Here is a 6,000-nt window from a genome sequence, read left to right as displayed (position 1 = left end):
CTGAACTCAGGTCTGTCTGACCCCAAAACCTGAGCTCTAACCACAGGCAACTCAGCCTCACTGGGGGTTGGAGTTGGGGAGGAAGAAGTTGCCAGAGAGGGTTGCAATCTTAATTAGGTAGTATCTTAGCCTGCCCCTCCCTCAAATAGAGCTTTGCGTGCAGGTAGGTTACTTGGGAGTGGGATCTCAGGGAGCAGAGAGAGGAACAAGAAGCAGTGAGACAGGAAAAGAAGGAACATCAGTAAAAGGACGCACCGTTGAGTTGGTCACACTATGTGCGACTAGTGCTCCATCTTGGACTTATGAAATGGTTCTCAGAAATATCTGACCCATGTGTAGGCTCCATTCCTGCCACACCAGTGTGGCCAAAGGAGGGGCAGGAAAGCCCCGCAGGAAAAGCCAGCACGGCCCCTTGCTTGTTAGATCTCTCTCTGTGTAGCCCTTCTCTGCTGGCCATTAACACAAGAGAAAAAGATTTGCTTGCTTGGGACTTTCCTGGTGGTCCAGTGGTTAAGACACTAAGCTCCCAATGCAGGGGTCAGAGTTCAATGCCTGGTGAGGGTACTAGATCCCATATGCCACAGCTAAAGATATCATGTGCTGCAACTAAGACACAGCACAGCCAAATAAATACTTTTAGAAAAAAAAAAAAAAAAAAGAACTGCATGCTTTGTGCCCACTCCCACAGACTCATCCCTATGCGTCTACCCCAAGTATCCTTTTCTTTGATTTTCCAGTCTGGCTCCTTCCAGCTTGCTGCCTAGGAGTCCTTGTGTATCCACAGCCCCAGCCACTTTTCTTTCTACGGGCAGCGGACGACCAATTGTACTCTCACATTTTTTCCACAGGAGTATTTCCCTTCATCATTACCCTTTAAAATTACCTCTAAGTGAGGCTGTTTCTGTCCATTTCTTGTTCGTAACAACCACTGTGCTCTCCCTTTTGTGAAATAGTCCTAAGGTTTGTCGCCTTTAAGAAAGGCAGCCCCCTTGAGGCCAGAAGTTTGAGTTAAAAGAGAAACGTGGAGACCATAGAGGTGGGAACCTTCTGTTCGTGTAACTTACTTGCATCTTCTGGGCCTGGTTGGGCCCAAAGCTGTTGTCCAGTGAATCACTGCTACCCTTCCTCCAGATCTCACAACCCAGTGTGTATGATAATACCCAGACCATGCTGGGTGCTCAGGTTGCTTAGGCATGGGCGTGGTGTTATTTAGTTACTAAGTCAGGTCCAGTTCTTTGCAACCCCATGGACTGCTGCACGCCAGGCTTCCATGTTCTTCACCATCTTCTGGAGTTTACTCAAATTCACATCCATCGAGTTGGTGACACCATCCAACAATCTCATCCTCCATCCATGCTTCTCTTCCTGCCCTCAATCTTCCCCAGCATCAGGGTCTTTTCCAATCAGTCACTGGCAACTCATCATCAAAGTACAGTCTCTACAAGGGCCCAGAGACATATTAGGAGATGATTTTCAAATGACAAGTGATTTTCTGTGGCAGGAATTATGGTTTTATTCCAGGATCCTAAAGTTTCGGGCTGCAAATATTCCTCCATTAGAAGTCTCCAGAGACTTCACACAGCATCCTTATCCATCTGGGTCTTATGGCCAGGGTGGCACAGTGGCTGGTACCACTGCCTGGACCTGATGCAAGAATCTTCTCTTGTGGGACATCCCTGGTGGTCCTGTGGTTGAGACTCTGTGCTTTCACTGTGGGAAGCATGGTTTCAACCCCTGGTAGGGGAACTAGGATCCTGCATGCCTCAAGGTGTGGCAAAAAAGTAAATAAAAGATAAAAGTTGATACAAAGAAAGAGAATCTGTAGGCAAAGTAAAAAAAAAAAGTTAATACAAAAAAAAATCCATAATGAGCAACAAAAAACAAAACTTCTCTTCTCTGAGCCCCACTCAGAATAAGCAGCCCCCCAAGTCACATGATAAGTAGTCAGAACAGAATCCTCAAATGTGATATATGTACCAAAACCCAAAGAAGCTTACCATATACTGCCCCATTCTTACAAGGAGTAGATATAAGGTGCAAAAGATTGCTCTTCATCTTAGAGGTAATGCCCCAGACCTCTGGATCCCCTGAATCTTCCTTAGTTTGGCAGCCACCTAAATCTTCGTGTGGTTATCTCCCACCTTTCAGCACAAATAGCAACTCTCAACTTTTCTGGTCTCAAAACCTCCTGGTAGTCTTAAACACTATCAAGGACTCCAAAGAGCTTTGTTTATGTGGATTATATCTATTCATATATGCCATATGAGAAATTAAACTGATTTATTTAAAATATGTAATTTATTAAAAAATGGCAATACTGAAAAAGAATATATATGTATAATTAAATCACCTTGCTGTACATTTGCAGTTAACACAATATTATAAATTAACTATACCTCAAGAAATAAAAACATAGCAACAATAAGCGTGTTACACATTAACATAAGTAACACTTTTTATGAAAAATTAATACATATTCCAAACCAAAAAAGTTATTGGGGAGAGTAGCACTGTATTGAATGTTTATCAGTTTCTCTAATGTCTCACTTTGTAGAAGACACTTGGATTCTCATATCTGCTTCTTCATTCATCCTGCTGCGATGTCATTTTGGTTGAAGAATATGGGAAAACTCTGGCCTTCTGATATGCAGTTGAAAAAAGAAGGAATATTTTAATCGCCTTTTTAGGTAATTTCAGATAGTCTTCTCTGATACTACTACAAAACTTTACAAGTGATCATTTCTAAAGGTTAGTTGTAATTTGGAATCTGGAATCAGATCAATGAACTTTAATGCACTGTTAAAATTCATTGGTTTATCTCGCACTTCTAATGGATCTTTTATCTGCATGTGATTCTGAAGTAACATACATCGGTCGTTCCAGACCATGTTGGTTCACAGAGTTATGGTAGATCTTCCAAATTTTACATATTTCATCATACAATGTTAAAAAAAAATCACACTCATTAATGTCATCTCTGATCCCATAGGAAACTAAGTATAGGGAATCTGTCAAGATGATGGTGGTAAATACAAGTTTTCTAAAATTCCAATTTTTCACTTAAAAGCTCCAGTCTTATCATTGGCAACAAATACTGTCAGTTGTTTTCTTTGAAGTGACAAACTCACATCATTGATTTTCAAAAAATTGTCTGCCAAATCCTTAAGTCTGAGTAACCATAGTTTCATAATAAAAAAACTCAACCAGTTATCTGGCAAAGCAAACAATAGCACAGCTGCTCTTCCTGGAGGCAACCTCGATGGTGCAATATTCAGCAGAAGTGTTCTGTGCATGCTTCTCATCTTGTCACATAGAATATTAAAAATTTGTGCACCTGAGAATTGTGATTTAATAATATTCATAATTTTAGAGAGTATGGGTTCAATCCCTAGTCGGATAACTAAGATTCCACATGCCCAGGAGAAACTTGAGCCCTGGCACTGCAACAAGAAAGCCCATGCACAGCAATGAAAGATCCTGTGTACTGCAGCTAAGACCTGATGCAGCCAAATAAATAATATTAGTGATGCTTACTACTTCCTTCAGTTCAGTTTAGTTGCTCAGTCGTGTCCAACTCTTTGCAACCCCATGGATTGCAGCACGCCAGGCTTCCCTGTCCATCACCAACTCCCAGAGCTTCCTTAAGGACATTCTTAAGTAAAGCTAGCAATTTTTTGGTATTTTTTACTCTGGGTGGATGGGAGTGAAGCATTCAATGGCGACTAGTAGAGTATAGGGCTTCCCTGGTGGTTCAGCTGGTAAAGAATCTGCCTGCCATGTTGGAGACTTGGGTTCGATCCCTGGGTTGGGAAGATCCCCTGGAGAAGGGAACAGCGGCCCACTCCAGTATCCTGGCCTGGAGAATTCCACGGACTGTGTAGTCCATGGGGTCACAGAGAGTTGGACACAACTGAGCAACTTTCACTTTCAGTAGAATATAATGCCCTCACTTTGATTCATGCTAAGACCAGCAGTTTTACCCATCATTGCTTTTGTACCAGCCAAGTTAGGTCAGGAGAAAGGCAAATTATGTCTTCATACTTTTGAAATTTAATTAAAATTTTATTTTATATTGGAGTATAGTTGATTTACAATAGTTGTGTTAGTTCCAGGTGTATAGCAAAGTGATTCAGTTACGTATATACATATATCTCCTCTTTTTCAGATTCTTTTTCCACGTAGGTTAATGCAGACTAATGAGTAGAGCCCCCTGTGCTATATAGTAGGCCCTTGCAGGTTATCTCTAAGCTACTTTCTTTATGAAAAGAGTTATGACCTCACAGATTCCTGAAAGGGTCTCAGGTACCCATTAGGGTTTCATGGACCTCACTTTGAGAACTGCTGGTTTGACCAGAAGGTCTATGGTACCAAGAGTTGAAACCCAGCATCCTGAGCATCCTGGTTCTCCTCGTAAGCATTGCTGGTGACACATAAGCCCTCACGGAGGAACAGCCTTGTGGAGATTTGACATGCTGCCCCATTGTCTTTCCTCTCCCACAGGCAATATTTCACTGATCACTCCCCAGTGAACCTTGCAGTGTGGTACCTGCTGAACCCAACACTCCATATCCGGCCCGATCAGCCCAGAATCAAGCAGAATGATACCCCCAGTACCAAATTTAACCTTTGTGAACAACCAAAATCTTAGAAGCACTGTAGAGAAGCTCTCTGGAAAATGAAGAAAAGGGGGGGAAACTATAATCTCATCATCTTGACAATCACTGTTAGGTTGTGGCCAAGGGTGACCACAAACAATGTCATTTCATTCTGAATTTACCAGTGATGAAAATCCCCAAGCTTTTTTTGTCCTACTAGTGCTAAGCCACGTCATCCTGGCCCTTTCTAGCTGGCTCTGGGACCCCAAGAAGAGGACCTGACATTCAAACGTGTTTACTTTATCCATATAGAACTGCTCTGCGGACACATGCGGGGTCTGGAGTCCAAACTGGCTAAAGGTTTCACAGTTCTGTGTGATTTGCAAATGGGGGTCACCTTCATGCATATCAACAGCCTCTTTCATAAATTCTCAAATGGAAATGTGAACTTTGGATTGCAACGTTTAACAGTGAAACCACACTCACTGATGATATGTCCTTTCTATATGTGTTTCCTGTGGTTAATGTGACAAATTCCCGAAGATTTGTTAACTTAGACAACAGGAATTTACTCGCACAGTTCTGGAGGCCAGAGATCTGACATCGAGGAGTCAGCAGGGCCACACTCCCGCTAGTGGCTCTAGGGGAGAACCTGTCTATTGCTTTTTCCACCTTTTGTTTCGATTTGCTGGTTTGCTTTAATATTTATTTATGTGGCTGCCCTGGATCTTAGTTGCTGCACTCAGAATCTCTAGTTGCCTCATGTGAACTCTTATTTGCACATCCAGGATCTGGTTCCCAGAACGGGTATCAAACCCCAGCCCCCTGCTTTGGGGCATGGAGTCTTCGCCAGTGGACCACCAGGGAAGTACCGTCCACCTTCCCGTGACAACAGGAGTTCCTTGGCACTCTTTGTTGCTTCCAGCATCACTCCAGTCTTTGCCTCTCTCTTCCCAGTGCTGTCCCCTCTGGGGGGGTCTGTCTAATCTCCCTCTGTCTTTCTCTCTTTTTTTAATTGACCACCTTCACCCATTTCCCCCACTTCCCACCCCTCTCCTCTGACAACCACCAGCCTATTCTCAGCTTCTATAAATTCTTTTTCTTTTTTCAGAATCCACATATAAGAGGAATCATATAGTACTTGTCTTTCTCTAACTTATTTCACTTAGCATAAGGCCCTCAGGGTCTAGCCATGTTGTTGCAAATAGCAGCATTTCCTTATTTTCATGGTTGAATAATACTCTGCTGTGTGTGTGTATATATATATATATATATATATATATATATATCTCACATATGTGTGTGTGTATATATATATATATATACCCCAAGTTTTCTTTATCCACTCATCCATCAGTGAACATTTAGGTTGCTTTTTAAAATTTATTTGTTTATTCTTTATTTA

Source organism: Ovis aries, chromosome 21, assembly GCF_016772045.2.
Source record: "Ovis aries strain OAR_USU_Benz2616 breed Rambouillet chromosome 21, ARS-UI_Ramb_v3.0, whole genome shotgun sequence".
NCBI lineage: Eukaryota > Metazoa > Chordata > Mammalia > Artiodactyla > Bovidae > Ovis > Ovis aries.
Note: the sequence above shows the minus strand (reverse complement) of the source record.